Source organism: Lolium perenne, chromosome 4 (genome assembly GCF_019359855.2).
Source record: "Lolium perenne isolate Kyuss_39 chromosome 4, Kyuss_2.0, whole genome shotgun sequence".
Lineage (NCBI taxonomy): Eukaryota > Viridiplantae > Streptophyta > Magnoliopsida > Poales > Poaceae > Lolium > Lolium perenne.
The window spans coordinates 173,438,029-173,451,659 of record NC_067247.2 but is presented as its reverse complement, the minus strand read 5'-3'; the positions used below and the strand labels follow the sequence as shown (position 1 = coordinate 173,451,659).

Sequence of the window (13,631 nt, the reverse complement as noted above, 5' to 3'; positions counted from 1 at the left end):
CTAACCATCCTAGAAAAACATCATCACCTCCAACCCTACTATCCCTAATTTCTATGATTTTACTTTAGCCAAGACATTTATTTACCTTTTTCCTGATGTAAGCCAAAACTCTAGCCAATACATTAATTTATTTGTTCCTGATGAAGTTACAACTCCGTGGACATACATTTATTAACTTGTTCCTGATGCAAGTGAACAGGAATAGAGAAAGTAACTTCAAACTCACCTCTCGATCTGCCACCCGGACTTGTAGTCACCTCTGTCGTGCATAAACTTGCAGGAATCACCGTATCCACAGTACCCCGTCAGCTTGTAGTCCTTGCAGATGTCTGGCTGGTAGTCGATCTGTGTGGAGACGCGTATGTGTGCCGACGCCCGCAGTGGGCCGTGCGCGCCGCCGGCCTTCTCTCCGGACACCGTGTGCTCCCGCCGGAATCCGGCCTTAAAGCATCTCCACTCGTCCCCCGAACAGGCCCCCGGCGAGTGTTTTTTCCATCCGGATGGCGTAATTTGGCCCAGTCGCGCCCCCGGTTCCTCGTTTTCGTCCGGATTTGGCCATTCATCCATCCGGCCAGCCCACGCCATCCCCGGCCCCCCGGGGAGCGCTCGGGGAGTCCGGACGAAACGAAAGCGCGCGTGGCCCCAACTTGTCGGCGACAATGGCCTGGGTTTGTACGGCAATACCCTCGTCTTCCCGATCTACGGCAATACCCTCGTCTTCCCGATCTACGGCAATACCCTCGTCGAACGAAAGCTTTGAACTCTCAAGTGGTGCAACATAGATAGATTATATATATTTCGAATATAATTCGAATAAACATAAAAATTACATATAAAAACTTTAAAACAAACTTAAACTACTTCTTCTTCCTACATGGCCCCGCCTCATCGTCGTGGCGGCGACGCTTCCGGCTCGTCACCTCCTCGTCGGAGGAAGTTGAGTCCTCCTCCTCGTCAGTGTCCTCAGCCTCTTCGTCGTCCTCCTCCTGCTGCTCCTCCTCCTTTTCCTCGGCCTCTTCCTCGGCCTGCTCCTTGGCCTCTTCGTCCTCCTCCTCGTCCTCCTCGTCGTCATCCCATTCGTCCTCGCTGGCCGGCGGGGAGGAATCTTCGCTGCTGGACAATGCAGCTTTATCCCACCAATGGCGTCATCTAGGCGGCTTCCCCTCGCTGTCGGTGTCCGATGGCCAAGAGAGATCGCTCATGGTTGACGGAGGATGGTGAGGAGAGAACAGATGAATGGCGTCGGCCGTCGGAAACCGTATATGTAGGTCTCTCGACGAAGAGAGCGGTGGTTGCTCTTCCGCGGAGTTCGTGCTCCATTACGGCGGTTCTCGCATCGAGGCCACTTCGACCGTTCCTGACGAGTCGTTTCGGCTCTCCAGACCACTTCGCGACGGTTCAATGCGTCGAGGGAACTCCGACGATTGCCCTTTCCGGTGACTGCGCCGTCGCTATGCACGCGGTGGGTGCGCGTCAGAAGGCGACCATGGGCTCGCGGCTGGAAAAATTGGCCTCCCCAAGCCACAAAATACATCCATCCGGCGCTAAATAACGCCGGATTTCGGCCTGGGGAGCCCCAACGGCTGGGGATGCTCTTATGATCCGTGTACCCGTTGTTCCCCTTGTAGACATCCCCGGAGGAAGAGGCGGAGTGGTTCTTCTTGAGGGACGCATCGGCCTGCTTGAGCTGCCTCTCGCGGATGGCACGCGCGTCGCGGTCGTGCGCCGTCTCCGTCTCGAGCGTCGCGGTGGCTCGGTTGTCGGTGGACGACTGGATCGTCCTGGAGGACTCGAACTGGAACCGGAGGGGCTCGGATGAGCTGTCGGCGGAGGATAAGAAGAGCTTGCTGGTACTGGTAGTATACGGCTGCTTCTTGGAGCGCGCGGCCGCGATGGCGCCGGAAACATCGTCGCTGCCACAGTCTTCGTCGTCGGAACGGCGGACACCGCGGGACGCTTCCGAATATTCTTCGGCGGCTTCCGGAGAAAGTTGCACACAGGCGCAGGTCCGCCGGCCCCGGGATCGCCGCCGCCGTCGGACATCGGGGTGGGTAGTGTTCTACGAAGGTCGGCGTCCAGGCTCCAGTGAGTCGTACTCGTACCCGTGTGCATCTCCATGAGGATACCCTACAAGATATATAGACCGCATCGGGCTGGCCTGAATATATATGGGCCGCGTCCGGTCCAAATGTGTGGTCGATCTTCTCTTCTCCTCCCTCGGGCGTAAACGGATCGGATTGGATTGGATTTTGCTCATACCATATTCTTTACCACATTTTTTTTTTGGATTCGGATTGAAGCAGATATTGACTGGTTTCGGATTTAAATGCGGATATACCGGAGTGCGTATTCGAATCAGAAATAGAGCGGATTCGGATCGAAAATAAAATAAAATATTTGGATATATGCTCTCGTCGTTAGATAGTTATAGTTCTTGCAAATCTTGAGAGGGATTTAAACTTTTAGTGTTATATAGTTACGAGAAAAAAGACATAATATGCTAAAACTCAAGTATTGGAAAAAATTTAGAGCTAAACATGCTTGCCAAATGAATTCGGTGAGTCAATAAGTGCTAATCCTGTGAGATTGGCCTTGACTTTTAACTTAAAAATAAGATTATCCGGTTTAAAACCTTTGGATTATCCTAATTAAATATCTGATACTTCATATTCACATGCTATTTGCTAGACCATATCATATACCGTATCCGGAGCAGCACCTCGGATATCCGCCGGATTCCTTGAAATCGGATATGGATGCTTTAAAACGGATTCGAAGCCGGTTTCGGTGCCGAAATTATCCTTACACTCCTACCTCAGACCATGCTCATCGATCGATCGATTTGTGATTGGGAGTTTGCGACAAGCTAAGCCGAGTGTTAGGGGTGAACATACACACATGTAGTGTAGTAGGTAAATATTAACAGATAGAAAATCAAGCGCACAATCCAATTTTATCGTCCAAAAAAAGAGGTACAAAACCAAATTGTATTTAAGTACAATGATAACAGAATGAGAATCGGATGGATGAGTACGTACAAGTATACGCGCATATAGTAAAAAGAAGTTGATCCCCCTAAGTCCTGAAATAAATTTCATAAAATTGATTTCATGTCTATATACACCTACAAATTTGTGATATATTATTCAAAACAGAGGAAAGTATGATTTTAGAACAGGATCAATGACTTCCCACAAATATAGTTGTGCATCAGTTAGTTGGTTACAGTGCACTGGATGTATGTCTATGTAGCTAGGTAGGCCAGCAGGTGAGTAGGATTTTTTGGAGAACTTAGAGAGCTTTATTAAAATGTAGGCATTCGCTAGGCAGTCAGCGAGAAGCTAGGAGTCTCTTATATCCAACTCTCTGTATGCTTTACACATAGATGAGCTGGGTAGTTAGATGTTCTAATTGCATGTTGAATATCGAAAAAAAGGTAAAAAAGAAGCCAGCTCTCCAATTTCTACTAACAAAGGAGCCACAATAGAAAGACTGTTATGGGCAATCCATCTCCATAGACATATGCGTGAGTCCTCGAATCTTGGCGAAGCGAACACCATCACGCAACGCCATGCACTCAGCAATAAGAGGGCCACTAATCCCACGTACTGATTTGCTCTAGGCACCGACAAGACGAGATACTGATCTTGTAATGCCTCTTGCACCTCCGTTACTATCCACAACATTGATTGCGCCATCAATATTAATCTTAACACATTCTAACTCGGGAGGCCGCCACCCATGTCCTGGCAGCACCCCCCTGCTGCCAAGGAATGTCAAGAGGGGAAAGATCTTCCTGCGTAGCTTTAACAGAAAACACCAGATCAAACAGCCCTTGGTCATGCTTCCGTCTGTTTCATGAATTCCAAATTGACCGCATGTCGTGATCCGTGAACCATGGTCACATATAATATCTTGTGCCCATGTTCAAGAGTTCTTTTGTGGTACCTCTGTAAGGGTACATTTCCCCTATGTGTGGTTTTGGTAATTAATGACAACCCCTATGGACTAATGTTTTCATTGAGTTTATATGAAGGAATATTCCATAGGATCTACTTGCTCTCCATGTGTTGGATTCAAGTATGGATGCCATGAAGATAAATATATACCTTGTGATTTGGCATCAAGATCATCGGTATGAAGATATATATGTGATATGATCAAGAAGAAGTAATGAAGATGGAGTTCTTATGTGAAACTCAATATTAGCCATGCTCTATCTCAAGTGAGTATGAGAAGATACAAGGTTGAGTTGGGCAAGTTCAAGATGAGCATCTTGAGTGGATCTCATGCTTGAAGCTTGCCGTCCATTTGGTGATAGTGGACATGTGAAGATGTGCATCAATGAAGCTTTCCCATCATTGTGTATGGGTGAGCATTTGTGAGTATACACGAAGCGACAATGATCAAGTGATGGGATGCGCAAGGCAAAGGTATGACCTTGATAGTTTTTCCTTTTACCGGTCTCGAGGTGGTTGATGGGAGACCGGATTATAGGATAGATAGCCGCACTATTAAGAGGGGCTTTCGGTTGGTTAACTTGGTCACATCGTCTTAGGGAGCTCAATCCTTGCATGCGTTGCATATTCTTATTGCTTCTTGGTATTTCTCGGTGTGAGTTTCTTGAGCTTGTTGCTAGCTTTACAACAAGCCCAAGTTCATCGAAAACGGAGTTCACATGCATCTTCTATTGCGTTTTCGAGGTTGGGTGATTTTACCGGTTATTCATGATATAAGGTTCTACCTTTTATATTCATGATAAAATCCCCTCCTACAGATTCTTGGGTTTTCACTCTCTATTAGATAGCATTCGTTGTTATCTTCCAAACAAAATTGGTTTCATTCGAATCAGAGGTCGGGAGCATTTGTTATTAAAGAAAAAGGAAAAGGAGAAAAGAATAAAAGAAAAAAAGAAAAAGGAGGGGCCAGCCGACCGGCCGGTCTGACCGGACCGGCAACCGGCCCACCCGGTCCGGGACCGGACTTGGCACCGGTGCCATCCGGCCTGTGTCCAGTGGCCATTGGGCCCGTGACCGGTCGCAGGACCGGTGGCCGACCGGCCCGCCCGGCGCGCTCCCGGTCCGACCGGGCGCCTCACTGGGCCGCTCACCGCCGCTCGGCCCACACGGCCGCCGCCGCCCGCGGCCTACTCTCCTGGCCGCACGCGCGCTTCTGGGCCGCCGCTGCCCATGCGGCCCGCTCGCCTGCTGCCTGCCTCGCCCAGGTGGGCCGCCCACCCCCGCGCGCCCCTTGCCTAACCGCCGCCCAGCGCGGCGCGCGCTCGCCAGGCTTGGTCCGGCCGGGCCGGACCCCAGACCGGCCTGGCCGGCCACAGCTCCGGTCAACCGGCTGGGCCGCCGGCTGGGCACCTTTTTGGGCCTTTTTCCTGCGTTTTTAATGGTTCTTTTTCCCCAACGGTTATATTTTCTCCCATGCTATAAATAGCCCTTCTTCCACCTTGAGCAATGAGTTCTTCCCATTCTCTCTCCTCCATTGCTACTATTTGAAGAACTTGCTCTCCCCCTTGATTCCTCCAATCATTCTTGCTCATATTTGAGGATTTGGGAGAGGAGATCTAGATCTACACTTCCACCGATCGATTTCTTCTCTAAGTGAGGGAAACTCTTGGGATCTAGATCTTGGAGTCTTTGGTTGACTTTCCCCTTGTTCTTCCTCTCCAATCTCATCCTAGCATTCGTTGCTTTGGTGGGATTTGAGTGTGAAGGACTTGAACACCTCCGGTGTTCTTGCTTTGCATCATTGCATAGTGTTGAGCTCTCCACCACGATTTGTTCGAGTGAGAGACCGTGAGCTTGTTACTCTTGGAGGGTGACCTCCTAGTTGGCTTGGTGATTGGTGCTCCGGTGATCTCTTCAAGAAGATTGTGAAGAGGCCCGGGCTTCTCCTTCGTGGAGCTTGTGAAGTGGTTGTGGAGCTTGCCATCTCCGGAGCGGAGGAAAAGCTAACCATAAGGAAAGGGCCATTATCCTTCGTGGGTGTGGTTCGGAGAATAGGGTGAGCCTTCGTGGCGCGGGGAATCCTTCGTGGGACCTCCACTCCTCCAAACGTGACGTACCTTGTTGCAAAGCAAGGGAACACGGGAATACATCCTCGTCTCCGCGTGCCTCGGTTATTTCTATACCCGAGCTCTCTTTCCTTGTGATAGCCATCGTGCTTGAAGTACATATATCTTGCTATCACTTGTGCTACATATATCTTGTGCCTATCTTGCTTAGCTCTAGTTGCTATTGTTACACTTAGTTGAGCTTAGCATATTTAGGGCTTGTGCTTGTAAACTAAACGATAGTTTAATTCCGCATTCTTACAAGACAAATCCGCAAGAGTTTGTAATTGCCTATTCACCCCCCTCTAGGCGACATCTCGATCTTTCAATTGGTATCAGAGCAAGGTCTCTCCTTGTTTTAGGCTTCACCGCCTTGAGAGTAAAGATATCGGCTAGTAATTTAGTGCACAATGACACAATTATCTTTGTTGGCACAAATTATCATTTGTGGCGAAATTGCTTGCTTTGTAAACTTCGGACCTTGTGTCCAAACATTGAGCAATTTCTAGATGTAGGTTTTTCTCCTCCGATGGATCCTCAAAATCTATCTTTAGAGGATGAGAAAAACTTACATCTTGAAGCTCAAGTATCTAATGAGCTTTTATTCTCCTTGAGACCCGATTTTCGTAGGTTCTTGATATATATAAAGCGAAAGTCGTCTCATGAGATGTGGATCAAGCTTAAGGAAATGTTTGGTGGATCCACTTCTCATTTGGTCGGTGGTGACTCCGAGGAGCTCTCTTGTTCGTCACATCATGAAGAGCTCCAAGTTGCTTCCACCTCCGGCCGTGATGAGTCATCATCTTCTTCCACTTCACCAACGTGTTGCAAGACACAAGGTAATGATATGGTGAGTGGTGAGGGAAATTGCAATGTTGATATTGTGCTCAATAGTGATGACTCTTCATCTCTATCTCATTGCAATGTTTCCTCTTTGGACTTAAACACATCTTGCATTGAAAATAATCTACATGCTTGTGTTGATAGTCCTTGCATATCATGTGTAAATTGCTTACATAGATCTCATGAGGATATGCTTGCCTTGTCTTGCTCCCATAATCAAAATGTTTCTATTTCCTCTAGTTGCTTGTTGACTAACATTGTAGAGGAAACCGAACACTCTATGGATCAAGACATGATTTCAAATGAGGATTCAAGAATATCTTCATCTTCATCCTCCGGTATGCACATGTGCCTTATGGCAAATGGACCAAAGGTATCTCCTACTTTGACTCCTAACACATCCTCTAATGATGAGAGTGATGATGATGATAATGATGAAGAACATAATACCTTGGTGCATGATATGGCAATGGTATATGCTTCTCTTCGTGGTAATAAAGAAGCTCGTGCTTATCTCGAACACTCTATGGATACCTTGAATAAATATAGGGAAACCATAGTGGAGTTGGAGTCCCATGTTGAAAATGGGGAAATGAGATTCACTCTCCTCAAGCATGAGCTAAAAGATGAGAAGCATGCTAATTTCATGCTTACACAAAAAATTGAATCCTATATGCATGAAAATGAGAAAACTATTGTTGATGCTTGTGCTACTGACTCTAATTCTTGTGAAGCATCGACCTTAAAGGAGAATGTTGAGCTAAGGGCTCAACTTGAGTTGCTAACTAGCAATTATAGGGAATTGGAAGAAAGTCATAAAAAGCTCTCAAGCTCTCATGATGATCTTCTAATTTCCTATGATGGGCTAAAGTTAGCTCATGAGGCAAGTATCACTAAGGTAACATCTTGTGAGCCTCATATGGATGTTAGCACAATCTCTACTACAAATGCTATATTGCCATGTGCTAGTCCTTGTAATCCATCTAGTCAAACTAGTGGTACACCTTGTGTTGGATTACTCACTTTGCCTTGTTGCTCTAACAATGAAGCTTCTACTTCCTCTAGTACTTGTATTTCTACTAACCATGTAGAGGAAATAAAAGAGCTCGAGGCTCAAGTCATTTCTTTGAAGAAAGACTTGGAAAAGCGTCATGAAGGGAAATCCGCACTTGACAAGATGCTAAGTGTGCAACAATCCCCCAATGACAAAAGTGGACTTGGATTCAACTCCAATAACAAGAACAAGTCCAAGAGCAAGAGCAACAAGAAGAAGGGCCAAGACAAAGTCAAGGATCCGGCCAAGTTGGTTTGTTTCAAGTGCAAGGTTGAAGGGCATCATGTTAGATCATGCCCATTGAAGAAGAAGAAGAAGCACTTGAGTGAGAAACAACAAGGGAAACGGCCACAAGGTAAAGGTCAAGCTCATGCTCGACCTCAAGTTGAGGATAGGCCACTTCCCAAGAAGAATCAAGATATTGTTCCCCAAGAGAAGAAATCAATAAAGAAGAGAAAGGGGAACACTTGCTACTTATGCCGTGAGAAGGGGCACTTTGCTTCTTCTTGCTTAGGTGGTACCTTATCTAACCCTATAATTGTTGATGATGATTATTCTCTAGGGAAGGATAAGGATGGCAATGTGTTTGCCAAGTTTGTTGGAGCTCAAAGTGGTTTCAAGAAAAGAACCATTTGGGTTGCCAAGCCTATTGTGACTAACCTCTTAGGACCCAACTTGGTTGGGGACCAACAATCTCAAACTTGATCAATAGGTACATGTGGAGGTCATTGGAGACTTGGCTACTTCATGAAGAATTAAGGGATCTTCATATATTATATTTTGACCAAGCCAAGTCGTATGGATCATCATCTATATCTTATATCCAATGTTCCTCCTTGCGGTAACTTATACTTCAACTCATCATATTTATTGTAAGTTACTTGCCCCCTTTGCATGTTTGGTTTTGTATCAAATATGTGTATGTATGTGTTGTGTCTTACTTGCCTATCTTGTGTATTCAAATATGTTTGTTTGACTCATCATATACTTGTGTATTGTTTTGAGCCTAATGCATCTTGATGATATCTTATTTGGCTCTCTTTGAAGTGATTAATGGAACATCCCATTTTGGGGGAGTGATATGCTTTGTGCATCTCTCTTTCTTTAAAATATGTGTACATGGGTATCACCACTTAGTATTGATATTGCAAGATTATCTAGTCACTATGTGGTGTGCCATACTCATGAGAAATTCAAATTCTAAATATCCATTAATCATCTCTAGTTGAATTTTAGTTGCCTCTTATTTAGAAGAAATGTTTTATCACGTTATGGGGGAGTAATATGTTTTGTACATATCACAAGCCTAGAAAATGTGAACATATGAGGTTATGCCACTTAGAGTTGATGCTCTTAATTATCTTGCTCCTAGGTGGCATGTTTGCTCAAACAAGCTCCATTCCTAATAAAAATATTTTATTACTCATCTTGTGGGCTCTTGTTTGAATATGAAATTCTTGGTGCGGTTTTTCCTCAAATACATATCTCTATATCTTATTTGGGACACCGTTTGCTTCAAGTTATTCTAATCATTGCCGTGCGTGATTGTGTGACTAGTTGAAGTTATCAAGAATCTTCATCCGTGCATAGTGCTTAATTCTATATACTTATCCTATGCCTTTTATTGTGAAATTGATCCTTACTATCCTTGTTGATATACCACCGGAAGCTAATTCCAATATTCTCATTGTCTTTGACAATTGATAACCTTGTATGTGGTTGAACTTATGGATCGTCTTCACCTTGGATTGTTTCTTATTGCCTTATTTTATTTCCAACAAATCTTTGTTGCTCCCATGTGCCTTCCTTGTCCTTTTGAAAAATCTTTTGATAAATTCTCTTGATTCATATCAAGTGTTTGTTTTGGAAGACAAATCTTTTCCTTACGGTACATTGTGCCATTGTGAAAAGTGTATAGGGTTTGGTTTATTTTGTTTGAACCTTGCTCTTTGGGGGAGTTTGCTATCTCATTCTTTCTTACATGATTTATTTTCTTGAATGAGATAAATCCTTGAGCATGTTTGCTTTATTTCATCCTTTATGCTCAATGGTTTCTTCTTAGTTCATTTGTTGAACTTTGTTGAACAAATCTTTTGTGATTTGCGTCTTTGATATATTTTGGACAACAAATTTGTTTGGTGACACCTTTATGCCTTATTCGATTCTTTTGGTGTTTTGTCCAAAGTATATCTTTCTTGGATCTTTAAAGTCTTTATGTGTGCTTATATGTAATTTGTTTATATTTGTAGCATGCTTGCTTTGTTTGATCCATTATATAGGGTATACTCCATCAAATCCTAAATGGCTAAGATGTGCATGAAATTCAAATTTCATCTAAATATGCACATGTTTATATGGAGTGTGTCCTATATATTGTGGTTAGTCTAACCATGTTGGACCCAATAAGTTTGGGGACCAAGATGTACTTGAATGATGTTTTAGGTACATTGGAGATGCAATGGAGGCTTGTCTCATCTATAAGGAAGGTGTTGTCACCATATGAGGATTGCAGTCAAGCTAGGATGATCGATGAACTCTTATCTACTACATCAAGCCATTGCCATCTCGGTAACAAGTATCTTATTCATGCACTCTCATATAGCATCCAACCTCTTGTAGGTTGTATCTTGGCATGAAATTATTTATTTCAAAAATATTGCGGTTCTTGAAAAATCATTTTTAAAGCGAAACTTCTTATTGTACATTTGAGTAATTTGAGAAGATGCATATGTTGGGAATATATATATATATATATATATACATCATGTTTATGATTCACCTACCCAAATATGCCCTCTAGCAATTTATTGCATATCAATTCCTCAAAGAGCTCTTATGTGCAATATTGATGAAATTGCGAAATAAATCCATATTTATGATACTTGTTGCCTTTCTCAAAACACTCCAACTAGCTCTACTTCCCTTATTGTTAGTTGTGATGTTTTTGAGATTTAACTTGGTTGAAGTTCATTCATATACCATAAGTGAAAATTGGAGCCATAGGCTATATATGCTTCTTAAGCAAACATCCTTTGGTATATCTTATGACTTCATCTTGGATATCTTGTCTTATCTATTTTGTTAACCTCTTGTGTGTGCATGTTCCTTTATGGATCATTTGTCCACTTTAGAAACTTATATACATAAGAGCGTTAATCCATCACCTTGATATCTTTGTTCTTTGCCGACCATCTTTTATCCTTTTGTTTCTTAGTGGTGTTGGTAAAGGAGATTTATGAGTGCTTGGTTTATTTGTTTTCCTTCTTGCACTCATATCTCATAATTGTTGGACTAAAGTTGTTCTTGATAAGCATATTCTCTTTATCTTAGTTGTGTTCTAAATGATATATAGGGAGTGAGGATTCCATGTTTGTGCATATTGTATTCAAATGCAAACATTATAAATTGTGCACGAACCTTGGCGAGCTTTCTTATTTTATTTAAGAGCACTATATCTCTCTTATCATGATATCTTTGTTTGTCCAATTGGATCTTTGATTGCTTGCTTTACTTGTTGAAGCTCACTTCACCATGTTATCTTTATGCAATCTTTGATCCTCAATATAGTTTGATTTCCTTCAAGTACTCATCATTGGATATGTGCACTTGATTCCACTCAAATTATGAGAAGTGCACACTTTGGGGAGGAACTCACATTATATTGGCCTTCTAAATTTTTCACCCATTTTGACAATCGATGCCAATGGGGGAGAAGTTTAGAGGGTTTAAGGGAATGGTTTTATACTTAAGCTTGGTTTGTGCTTAAGTGTTTTGCCTCTCATGCATTCCATATTTATATGTCTTGCATGGTTGTATATATATAGTGGAAACTATCCCAAAGGTTAATCTTGACAATGTATGCAATGAATTCATGTTCATCACACGTGCATACATTGTGGGGGAGTTTTCTCTATATATATTGGTTCTACTCACATCCATTGCATTTGTTGTAGTTGTGTGAGTAGAGCCGGTTTTGATATGGACTAGTTGCTTTGTGTTACTTGACCATATCAAATACAACCTCTTGTATACAACTTATTCTCGGATAAGTTGCGTACTTGTCACTAATATTCATTATATAAACCCTCTTATTGTGGTTGTCATCAATTACCAAAATGGGGGAGATTGTAAGGGTACATTGCCCCTATGTGTGGTTTTGGTAATTAATGACAACCCCTATGGACTAATGTTTTCATTGAGTTTATATGAAGGAATATTCCATAGGATCTACTTGCTCTCCATGTGTTGGATTCAAGTATGGATGCCATGAAGATAAATATATACCTTGTGATTTGGCATCAAGATCATCGGTATGAAGATATATATGTGATATGATCAAGAAGAAGTAATGAAGATGGAGTTCTTATGTGGAACTCAATATTAGCCATGCTCTATCTCAAGTGAGTATGAGAAGATACAAGGTTGAGTTGGGCAAGTTCAAGATGAGCATCTTGAGTGGATCTCATGCTTGAAGCTTGCCGTCCATTTGGTGATAGTGGACATGTGAAGATGTGCATCAATGAAGCTTTCCCATCATTGTGTATGGGGGAGCATTTGTGAGTATACACGAAGCGACAATGATCAAGTGATGGGATGCGCAAGGCAAAGGTATGACCTTGATAGTTTTTCCTTTTACCGGTCTCAAGGTGGTTGATGGGAGACCGGATTATAGGATAGATAGCCGCACTATTAAGAGGGGCTTTCGGTTGGTTAACTTGGTCACATCGTCTTAGGGAGCTCAATCCTTGCATGCGTTGCATATTCTTATTGCTTCTTGGTATTTCTCGGTGTGAGGTTCTTGAGCTTGTTGCTAGCTTTACAACAAGCCCAAGTTCATCGAAAACGGAGTTCACATGCATCTTCTATTGCGTTTTCGAGGTTGGGTGATTTTACCGGTTATTCATGATATAAGGTTCTACCTTTTATATTCATGATAAAATCCCCTCCTACAGATTCTTGGGTTTTCACTCTCTATTAGATAGCATTCGTTGTTATCTTCCAAACAAAATTGGTTTCATTCGAATCGGAGGTCGGGAGCATTTGTTATTAAAGAAAAAGGAAAAGGAGAAAAGAATAAAAGAAAAAAAGAAAAAGGAGGGGCCAGCCGACCGGCCGGTCTGACCGGACCGGCAACCGGCCCACCCGGTCCGGGACCGGACTTGGCACCGGTGCCATCCGGCCTGTGTCCAGTGGCCATTGGGCCCGTGACCGGTCGCAGGCCCGGTGGCCGACCGGCCCGCCCGGCGCGCTCCCCGGTCCGACCGGGCGCCTCACCTGGGCCGCTCACCGCCGCTCGGCCCACACGGCCGCCGCCGCCCGCGGCCTACTCTCCTGGCCGCACGCGCGCTTCTGGGCCGCCGCTGCCCATGCGGCCCGCTCGCCTGCTGCCTGCCTCACCCAGCTGGGCCGCCCACCCCCGCGCGCCCCTTGCCTATCCGCCGCCCAGCGCGGCGCGCGCCTCGCCCAGCTGCTGGTCCGGCTGGGCCGGACCCCAGACCGGCCTGGCCGGCCACAGCTCCGGTCAACCGGCTGGGCCGCCGGCTGGGCACCTTTTTGGGCCGTTTTTCCTGCGTTTTTAATGGTTCTTTTTCCCCAACGGTTATATTTTCTCCCATGCTATAAATAGCCCTTCTTCCACCTTGAGCAATGAGTTCTTCCCATTCTCTCTCC

The 13,631-nt window shown here is 44.3% G+C and overlaps 1 pseudogene; it reads right to left on the bottom strand.

The window, feature by feature from the left end:
• Positions 1 to 222: 222 nt before the first annotated feature.
• LOC127347422 (zinc finger CCCH domain-containing protein 15-like) lies at positions 223 to 2,043 on the bottom strand (annotated as a pseudogene).
• Positions 2,044 to 13,631: the final 11,588 nt, after the last annotated feature.